Below are 11,545 nucleotides of genomic sequence, written 5' to 3' on the forward strand. Positions count from 1 at the left end.
AATCGGCATTCATCTCTTGATGATAATCTTCTTTATTTTTATTTTTTTTGGCTTCAAATATTAATAATCTGTCTTATACGAATCCTTCTTCCCCGCCTATATGGCCGATAATTAATCCTTTTGCTGAAGGCTGTTTTAAGCCAGTGGTTAAGCCATCTAAGACCTCCCGGCGGGACGATAACACTGTGTGGTCATTCCATACCTTCTTCGATGCATGACCTTCAAGATAGTGAAAAATACCAATTAATTATTGAAAATACAATTTAATGTAAAGAAAACAGAAAGGTAATAAATATAACTTCCTTCACTTCGATACTCTTTAATTTTTCGAAGGTATCGCTGGCACCATAAAATAATGTCTTGTCTGTCAATTAAAATGCTTTGTCTTGACTTTGTGACATATTTGAAATTTAAATGTTTCATAACATTTAAATTTGTACTCCAAGAAAAATTGGGTAGGTCTGGATCTTCATTGACAACCTTAAGAATCTGTAAAGTAATAAAAAGAAGTTTTTGAGTAAGGAAGTCTACGCAATCTAATACTTTGGTTTTACAAAGAACATTATGGTGGACACAGAATAAATGCAGTAGAAGGAATAAAGTTTAAGTTACCTTTATAATGGTGGGTGACTCATTTGCATAAAAAAATGATGTACTTTTGCGCCTTATAGCGGCAAAAGTAAAATCGTCTAATTTATCTTTGAAACTGTGTTTCGGTTCACGTTTCTCGGGAGACTTAAATTGTTCATTTTCTTTGTATTCTCTTAATACACTGTAAACTGAGGTCACACCAATTCCCAAAATGACAGCTGTTCTAAGGCATACATATGGAACATTATATATAATTCACTATTACATTATTATCTAATATGTATCCCATCACGGGGTACAAACATTCCACAATATATTAATGCCGTGTAGCGTGTAAAAGTAAAGATACTACTTGTTAATAATAAAATTCATTTAAAAACTACTTTGTACTTAGAAGTAGTGTGATTTTATTTCTTGTTTATGACACACATATTAATTTCTCAGTTAAGTTGTTTAGATAGCTAGCGTATAAAGGAATGAAATACAAAGCGCCCGTAGTTTTATTTAATAATGTTATCGAAGATTTATATATTGGTTTTGTAATGAGTAGCGTCAACAATACAGCAACTATTGTTCATTAATTCTTAATAGGTGGTACGTCGCTCTTAACCCGGCGTGAATGAACCTATTTTCAATCATGTCATCAATTAACCACGATGAATTTTACCCTGTTTTAAATATCGTTGTATTTCGTTTTTTTTTTTTTTTTTTGAGGTTTTCGTTCACTTTTTGATTGATAACTTAATAGTGCATTATTCAAGGAGTAAAATAATTGAAACAACTTTTGTAATATTCATTTAAATTATTTATTTAAACAAGTTTAGAAAATAATAAAAAAAAAAAAAAAAAGAAAAAAAAAACATAAAAAAAACATGTACTTTTCTTAACGCAAAAAAAAAATATATGAAAAAACTTTATGTCTGAAATGACATGACTTGTATGTTAAAAATGAGGATATTTTTAAACAAAAAATAGAAACCACGGTAGGATCCTAGTAAAAAAAATTAGTGTGTGTCTTGTGAATATGCTGCACAATTTTTACAAATTGTCTCAGCATGTTCCATACAAATGAACTTATTGCACTTGCAGCAAGTATGTTTGGTCTTCTTCACAATCTTGACATCTTCGAGCAATACCTGCTATTTTAGGTGGCGGAGCAGGGGTTGGTTCGCCCAAAGAATCATTTATTCTTTTACGTAGACTTGTATGCAGACCTTATTTTCCCTACCTACCCTACCCCTCTCCCCTACCTCTTCGTGTGCGCAAATGATTTTCTACCAATTTCAAGCCCAAAACCCGAAGAAATTCTCGTCGTTTTAGATTCGGTAGTGAGCAATTTTTTTTTTCTTATTATGTAACTATTTATACCTGCCATATTCAAAATAAATAAAGAATAGACAAACGTGAGAGGCAAACTTTTGCTGTTTCGCGATACATAGTAGTTGGCACATAACTCATCAACGACATCAACCCCTCCTTTGGTCCTGTTATAAAAAAGTAATCATCTCAGGTTTTCTCTTATGGCCTGTCATAACGTCAATGCTATTATCATGGTACATAGTTGAAATGACCAACACAACCTTATTCTTCTTGGGCACGTAAGAGACTAATGTAATATCTTTTTGAAAAATAAATTCTGAATTATGTGTCACGATCTGTCACGTTTGATATCGAGGCGGAAATCTCTCTTTTGTTTTTTCTAATAGTACCCATAGAAGTTAATTTATGGTGGCTCAATAAATGCTGGGTTAGAGGGTAACTGGTAAACCAGTTGTCGAAAGTAATTTTGCGGCTTGACTGCGATATTGGTTGTACTAATGTATCTACAACGCCGAACGGCTTATTACTTTTATTGTATGGTCCTGGGGGCTGAGTGCCAGCGTAAAGCTCCAAATTCACTATATAAAAGCTTTTTGCATCTATTAACAGGTAACTTTTGAGGCCATATTTTGCCCGCTTATTAGGTATATACTGCACAAAAACGCATCTGCCTCTGAAAGAGTCTAATTTTTCATCGATTGTGAGATATTGACGGATCATAGTTTTCTTGACAGTGTAGTACAAATTTATCACGCAAACTTCGAATAGGGGCTAGTTTGCTTTCTTACTAGTCTAGTACTGCTGTCATTAAATCGAATGCAATTCATAATGAAGTAAAATCTTTGTAAAGACATAGTATTCCGGAAAATATCTATACCTGTGCCAGCAGTACGCCATAAGGCATTAAGGTTTTGCCTGTTCGCTTTATTCAGTCCGGCTAGATATAAAAGCCCAATAAAAGCCAACAACTCATCGTTACATAATTCTTTCATTAATGAAGTCTGCGTTTTAGTAGAGCTGGTTTTTGTTTGTTTCGTATGTGACAATTAGTGTTGACAAGTATTTCATCGATAATTTCATCACAAACAAATAATTTCCAGCAGTCAAATTCATAACGAACATTACGAGCTGGGCCTTTGACACCAGGAATGACAGAAATAATATTTTCGGATCGAGTTCTCACGTTAGTTTGATAACAATCTTTATTCCATTTAATCAATGGAGCTATTGTTGTCTTCCTCAGGACACGTGACTGGTGCTGGACTAGATGAGGTCTCTGGCTCTAATAGGTTACTGAATTCAAATATTGAAACGCTAACTATGAACCCGGGTATAAAACGCCCGCGCGCACTTTGAACTCACCTGTCACTGACAACGTCGCACGTGGCACTGATTAGCATAAACAAATCGACGCACTAAGGCGCTATCCACACATTTCCGGGTCAGACATATCCGCGTTCCGAGTTGTCCGTTTCAGTGTTCCCGTTAGGGACTTGCCATCACTCACCCGTGTTCACAAATATCAGAGAAATCGGTGCCAGTGTAATCGGTTTCTTTCTGATACGCACACTTCACGATGTCTTCATGATGTCAAGAAGAGTTAGCAATGATTGCAATAGCGCTAGATGAAGAAGAAGCAGATGACCAAGAAGACTATCAGCAGGCAATAAAACGTATTTAGGTATGTGAGCTGTGGGAAGATAGAGAAACTGCAGGAGAATATCACACATAATGCCAGAAACTCACGAGACACCCTAAATATTATTATGATTACTTCAAAATGTCAGAATCTACTTTTCACTTGCTACTACAAAAGAGACAATCTATATCGCCAATGGAAAGACTCACTGTTACGTTAAGGTAAGTGTAAAAATAGAACTATTTTATTTTAAATGATTTATTTTTAGTTACTGATCAAAGGGGTTTTACATATCAAATTATATTTAAAAAGTATATGTAATCTCTACATCCTATTGACAAGTTTCTGCGTGGTATTGCTCTCACTCTTAAAAAATCTTACACCGTATTACCAAACCTTAGCTAAGGCTGACATATTTAATATTGTACAAAAGTATGAAATAAACATGTTTGAGCGACATACGGAAGTACAAAATGTTGAAAATGATGCACAAATAATTTTTGAGACAAGTACCCCATATCTTTAGTATTTTTATTATCATCTTGAATGTAATGTTAAATAAAATAAAATACAACTGTAAATAGTACATTTTTTAACATTTAAATATTGTAACTTTTATGTCCTATGACTAACGTTAGGAAAATTCAAGTTCAAGGCTGACATATTTAATATTGTACAAAAGTATGAAATAAACATGTTTGAGCGACATACGGAAGTACAAAATGTTGAAAATGATGCACAAATAATTTTTGAGACAAGTACCCCATATCTTTAGTATTTTTATTATCATCTTGAATGTAATGTTAAATAAAATAAAATACAACTGTAAATAGTACATTTTTTAACATTTAAATATTGTAACTTTTATGTCCTATGACTAACGTTAGGAAAATTCAAGTTCTCAGTTTTGTTTTTAACTTATAAATTAGAATACATTCAGTACTATATTTAATATGTACAAAATAATCATTAAATTATCTAGTAACAAGTCAAAACAAAGTATTACATAATATTAAAACGAAAATATATTAAAATTGTTTATTTTCTGAGACGACAGTAAGTCAGTGGAAGATGAAAGTTACTAAGAGGATATGTAAGGGATTTATCACATTGCTCAAATTAAGTATATATTTTGCACAAGCGAACGATATCTATAGGTACTTTCCAACCCATTTTTATTAGATATTGTTAGTGTAAGGTTTAATTTGTTTTTTTTTTGTGTTTGTTAAACATAATGGTCCGAATAAAACACATATTTATTAATTATTTTATTTATTTGTAAAGAAAATGCAAAACCGTCATACACTTTATTGTTGATAGCTCACTGGGGCACAAAGATTTTTTTATAAAGGCTAAGGCACTGACTGACTCACTGATGTTAATTGAGGTAGGGCACTGCAGGTGTCATTTCGAGGTTGTTTAAAGTTCTCTCTGTTGTATAAAACCCGATATTTTTCGGATTGAAGCAACCACACAAACCTTTCTTTGCTCCAGAAAAGCAGGAATGAGTTATATGCTTCATTATATTCTTGTCTTGTGAATTTGATACAATTTGATGAATTTTCATAGTTCCTGGTACAACACTCAAGTCTTTGGGGATTATTTACACCACATTTTCAATGTCAGAATCCTGAATATGAAAACATTTAACAGATTTCATAGATTTGTTCAGTAGGTCATAATCTTGTGAGTTATTCATGACATCTTTACCATATGCCACTTGTCGATCAAGACTCCTTTTTACGGCACCGCCGATACCATCGGCTACGTCTTTTCCATGGCCACTTTCGGTGAATGACCATGTGGAGCGGTCAAATTTCAGTTTCGAGGTGAATAAATTGTGTAAATAGAAGTTCTTTTTCTGACGATATTGGGAACTTGGACCATCTGAAAAGAAGTGTATAATCTTCGTTTCAAGATTTTCTGCTTTGACAATTTCTATGACTGGCATGAGATGAGCCCATGTTGTTGCGGGCTCATGGCAGTTGTTATCGGAAACTGAACAAAACGATTGAGAAGAAGTTGCCCAGTACACCATGCCTGTAAAATTGTACATCAAAATTAGAATACCATAATTGACTGTAAATACATTAAAGAAATCGCCGCCATACTTAGTTAAAAATACCTGTATGGATCGTAATTTGTTGTTTTGATGCACCAAAATGCATCGATTGTATTTCATTTGCTTCTTTACCTATGTAATTTTCTGAGAAATTAGACAGTATTAATGCTTCATTCTGGTTCAATTCATTGATATACTCGCGGTATTTTTGCTGTTGATGTTTCCAGGTATAGTAGTGCATCTTAAATGCTAGGTATGCTATTCTCAAATGACTTAATTAAAGTAGTCATGGATCCTTTTTTCAGTACTTTTGCAGTCTTTTTCTTGTGAAGAGTCTTATCAATTCCTTTTTCAGTCTTTGTGTATGTATTTTATTTTATTTTATTTATTCAACTTTATATTGAATTCTACTTTATTTCCATTTTTTATAAGTTGACTTATTGAAATTAATTTCGTAGTGAGATTCGGTACACACAGTACGTCTTTCAAAGTCACTTCGTATTTACAATTACGAGTTACTGTTATGATATTTACATCACCAGAACACAGCACTGACATTTTATTTTTATCTGCAGCCATTATTTCCTTTATTCTCGGTGTGTAACACGCATTTTTTGTCATCAAACTCACCTTATTCACCTACTACCTACCTATTCCCGAATGTTCTATCGCCATTATCACAGGTAAGTATTTTTCGGGCAAGCTGGCCAACAATAAACACCCGATCGACTCGTCGTTCACTATAAGTCCTGTACCAGACAATTTTTGGCCGTTTCTATAATTTGCGTAATATAGATCGTCATTGATTCGCAACTGTCTAAGCGGATTGATATTAAATTGCGCAATAATGTTATTCGACGCAAAAAACCTGAATCATCAAACATTGATCTTAATTTTTGCCAAAGATCATAGGTACTAGATGCTTCTTTGATATGTACGTATAGTGACGGACTGATGGTCATAATTAACTTTGCCTTTGCCTTTGCATCTTCTGCGGTTGCTTTTGCTGAATCTTGTTTTATGCAATTTGACATACCTTCTAGCACTAGAAAATTCTCCGCTGCAAACGCCCATTCGCTATAATTTTCTCGGCCCAACAACTTCGGAACGTTAGCCAGAAATGTGTTCGACGCCATTTTGTGGGAACTCACGCGCCTATCTATATCTCGTTTTTATCTTGCGCCACGCCTATACTAGTTATTGAAAATACTTTAATAAATACTTTTAAATTAACTATAGGGCATACTGGGCTCATAACCTAATAAAACGAGTATAGATTTTACTAATTATGATTTATTAAGAGATACGAGAACACACTAACTCCACGGACGCTCGAGGACAAAAGGAAAGAACATAGACAATATTAATATAACATATTATTTGATGTTGCCATATCCAACAGAAAGGTTTGTGTTTATAGAGTGTCGATATGTTGTATTTACCGCCTTCAGATTTGTATATCTGGTACAGATTACCAATAGTATCGGTCAAATATCTGATCTGTTCTTTCTTTTTGTCTGAAGTTCGACATTCTTTCTTTCCGGCAGTGCATCTACTTATATCATCTCTCAAGCAAAAATACGCTATTTCATTTTTGGATAAATTATTTTTTACTGTAATTTTTCTCTTCTAATTTTGCCTTTTAGTCCCAGCAACTTTGACATGTGACACTTTTGTTTGGCTCGTTTAACGATGTCTGTATCAGCTAAACGTTTTAATACTCTTTTTTCCTTTTACGCGTGGCAGTTTTTATACTTCTTTTTAATGATGTTTTCTAAAACTCCTTCCCTAGTTTTTATCTTTAGCATACTTGTTTCTAAATCCTTGATCTTTTTGTTTGTTCTGACTGTTAATCGGTACAAATTCTTTTTTGTTGTTTCTAGTGATTTTTTAAATGTCTGAATTCTTTTCAGAACCGCTTTGTATTTCTTTGCATATTTTATACATTTATCCTTTTTTTGTGAACTTTTTTACTGACAGTCTGTGTGGAGGCAGAAGGCACAGAATCTTCATTAATTTTCTTGAAAGGTCTCTAAGGTCCTTTGGGTCACTAGGTAAAGGAGTTAGCGGTCGGAAGTTGAGGATCGCTTCAATTTGTGCAAAAAGTGTACTCAACTCTTGAAAGTGAGGGAAGCGTTTCCTACAACTCTTTTTAGGTGATATTTAGCGCTTTTTACGCCAGCCTCCTATAATCCCCCGAATGTGGGAGAGTATAGCGGGTTGAAATAAAATTCTATGCCTTCATTGGCAGAAAAATCCTTAACGGAACGAAGACTTGCACGCAATACTTTGCTCAATTCATTATTAGCACCCACGAAATTTTTACCGTAGTCGCAATATTTACGATGAGGTTTACCTCTCCTTGCAATGAACCGCTTTAGACATGAAATAAAGGCCTGTGCACTGAGATCGCTGACCGTTTCCAAATGCAACGCTTTGGTTGCGAAACAAATAAATAAACATAAATAGGCTTTTGAAATGCGATTGTCCCGACCTTTTTTTGACGAAATCACGAAAAAGCGAGTGAAATCAGTGCCACAAATTTGAAAGGGATAGAATTGGGTTAATCTATTTAATGGTAGGTTTCCCAACAACATGAACAATTAAATATCGGATAGCTTTAAACGACTCACGCGTAATAGGCTCAATGTTAAATAACGCCTTTAAGTGATTATTTATTAGGATTTTTTTATTATCATACCTACTACACAATAAGTCCCATGCTACATTATAATTTTGGGAAGTAAATTCAATTGATTTAATTACAATTGCAGCACTGCCTTCTAGAGAGGATCTCAGGTAGTGAAATTTATTTATGTTAGGTATCGAGACTTCAGAATGAATTAAAGAGTCAAAAGTATCCCAAAATTCCAACCACTTTATGCAATTACCATCGAATGTAGGTAACATAATTGTTAGTAATTTAATGTTGTTAAAACGACTACAAGTACCTCTTGCGGAAACTTCATTACGCGAACAAGTATCCCTCCTATCGTTTTTAGTTTCATGTAATCTAGTGTATGTTTCAATTAATTCCTGTGCTGCAGAAATTGTCGCATAATATGTAGATTCGAATAAATGTCTTTCTTCATGTTGGGATACATCATCTACCAAAACTTCAACTTTAGCCTGAACCCTATCAAATTCCAAAAATATGTTTTCTAATTTATGTAGCCGATTAGTAACCTCCCTGATATGCACGCTAGGAATGTCGCCGATTGAAAGTTGAGCTAACGAGTCTATAAATTGTTTGAATTTAAACAAACTTCCCTTTGATACACCGCGTGATGCGATGAGCTCTTTTAATTTCGTTTGGTCAACCTCACCGGGTTTGTTAGCAATTGACATCTTAGAATAAAGATAACAAAAATTAAATAAAATAAAATAATAATAATGGGTCTAATAAATTGAGCAAAATAAAATGATGATCATAAACCACTGATGAAAAAATAGACTTGAGTCTTCGTTTCGGTACGGCACGGCGTGACTAGCTACCGCGCTGCACGCGGAACGGTGTAATATGGCGGCCAGCGGTGCAAGCGGCAAGCGGAGAAACAATCACGCGCACGGTGCGTGACTGCCGTCGACACTGGAATTTCCGTTATTTTTACGTGAACAAACGAATTAACGCGTTGCGCAAAACACAGTATCGACTTTTCAAAAGGAAAGAAAAATATTCATTTGGACAAATAACTGAAGAAGAAAATGTTTTATTTTTGTTATTAATGAAGTTGAAAATATGAAAAAAAAATGCATGTATTCCGTTGAAGTAAAAGGTAAATTTAATGTACATGAAATTTATAGCTGCTGGAAGATTATGCTGAACAAGTTATGCACAGTAATGCGATAGAAATCAATTTAAAGAATAGGTATATGTAGGTGCTTATGAAATGAATGTGCGTATTTAATTAAGACGCGACGAAAAAATGCATACCGCTTTATGTACCTAGCTAGTACTCATTTTAAGCAAGCACTAGTTGCGTTAAGCTATTATGAATTGCAATGGAAAGCAAATTATGTACACCCGATAAGGACAAGCAAAGAATTATGCATTTCATTTCGATACTTATCTTTGGTATAAGTATTAATCTCACTCAGTCGGAGTTTTGTACACACATATACACAAATTGAAGAAAGGAAAAGATTTGTAAAGGAATAAAAGGAACGAGCACTCCCCTGACAATTGCTGGCTATAGGTATGTAGGTCCATACGCTGTTATCTAACGGTACTCGCCCGGCCGACACGGCACCTGGAAATTTCCACACCCGTTCGGCCTTTATTTAGGTTTAAAGAATATTTATTTTCTCATTGAAAACACACAGTCACTTACATGAGAAACTATCAACATATTATGTGGGTAAAAATACAAAAATTGTCCAGCAGTTCACAGATACATTACGATTTGTTTTACACTTTAACTACAACGAATTTCTATCACCAAAACATTTTACATACCAAAATTAGACCATTCCTCAACTTATATGCATTATTATCTATCCATTACCTATTACCTATCTTGCATTCAAAATAAGTAGTGCAGAGGCTATTTCAGTATGTTCCAATGATATTCTTGCAGCCGGGTCTTGTCACGGTTGCCAAATGTTGAAGATGTTGATGATGGAGTATAAATGATAAGTCAGACACTCCTCTTATGCAGTATTTTATTACTATGATTTGATTTTTATGACTTTGGTACAATATGAGAAGTTAATGTAATAATGTATGCGCTTGCGCTGGGCTTGCTGGACGAAGCCGAAGTGATGCCGCGGCGGCTGGCGCGTACGCCGCGCCCCGTCTTCCCTCACCCCACTCTCGTGTGGCGAGCTCGTAGAAATTTCCACTTAAGTGATATGCGTTAACTTTAGTGATGGCGTTAACACGTTAACTGCCATGTCAGTCACCGGTGCCTGACAGAGTCACTATTTGTTCAGGCCACGTCAGCCACCGGTGACTGACGTCGAAGCATCAAATTCAAAAGACGGCAGTGTGCCGTCTAGCACGTTAACAGTGTTATTTTCTATTAGAATTGACTGACAAGGCCCTGGAAAAAGTAAGTTCAACTTGGCCTAACGCTTTTATATTTAGAACTGGATTTATTTAGGTTTTAATTGGGAAAAATAAAATGCGACACAATGAAACTATAAAAACTTTTTACTGTAAGAAATAATCATAGTTTGGGCTTACACAGCTTAGAAAATTATAAAAAAAATGCAATTTAGAGTAATGAAATGCAATAATCAGTCGCAGAGGCCAAGGAAAAGTTACATTGTTTTATGTTCCTCGTTGAAACAAGATAGGCAAAAATGTGGTTCATTAGGGCATTGTGGGCAATAAGTATTCACTTGCTTAGTCTTCTTTCTAGCATAATTTCTGTCTATTGTTTGAACATGTACTTTATAACACCGCGAACAGTACTTTCTAGTTTTTTTAACAGGTCCTTCTTTCTTTTTTAGCTCATGCTTTTGCCTCCTATTTCTTGTCAATGGCATGTCAGGATTACTGTTTTCTTTACCCGATCCTGTTAGATATTTGCACAACTTTTTCATATATTCTACTATCCCTATTTTTGACTTTGTGGTTTCTTTATAAATTATGTAAGAATTGAGTAATGCAGTGTTCAACAACAGTTCAACAGCAAGTTTTCTGTACCATTTTACAGTTTTTCTCAGTGGTGTTGAGTATGCGATCATCTGATCAGATAGGTCTACAGAAGATTTTGCTTTGTTATAATCGACTACAATTTTTGGTTTTATCATTTCTTTGTCTCTTTTGTAAGTCCTTGTAAATCCAATAGAATGTTTCGTAGACAGTAAATAAACATCCCTTTTATCCTTCCATTTCATACAGGTAATGCCATCTTCATTTTCTTTAGCTCTAAACTCTCCTTTTTTATCTTTCCGTTTATAACATCTTCAGACAAATATTTTCTATT

General features: G+C 34.4%; 1 pseudogene; it reads right to left on the minus strand.

Moving 5' to 3' along the window:
* Positions 1-1,710: 1,710 nt before the first annotated feature.
* Positions 1,711-2,832, minus strand: LOC123666195 (annotated as a pseudogene).
* Between the last annotated feature and the right edge of the window lie 8,713 nt (positions 2,833-11,545).

Source organism: Melitaea cinxia, chromosome 25 (genome assembly GCF_905220565.1).
Source record: "Melitaea cinxia chromosome 25, ilMelCinx1.1, whole genome shotgun sequence".
Lineage (NCBI taxonomy): Eukaryota > Metazoa > Arthropoda > Insecta > Lepidoptera > Nymphalidae > Melitaea > Melitaea cinxia.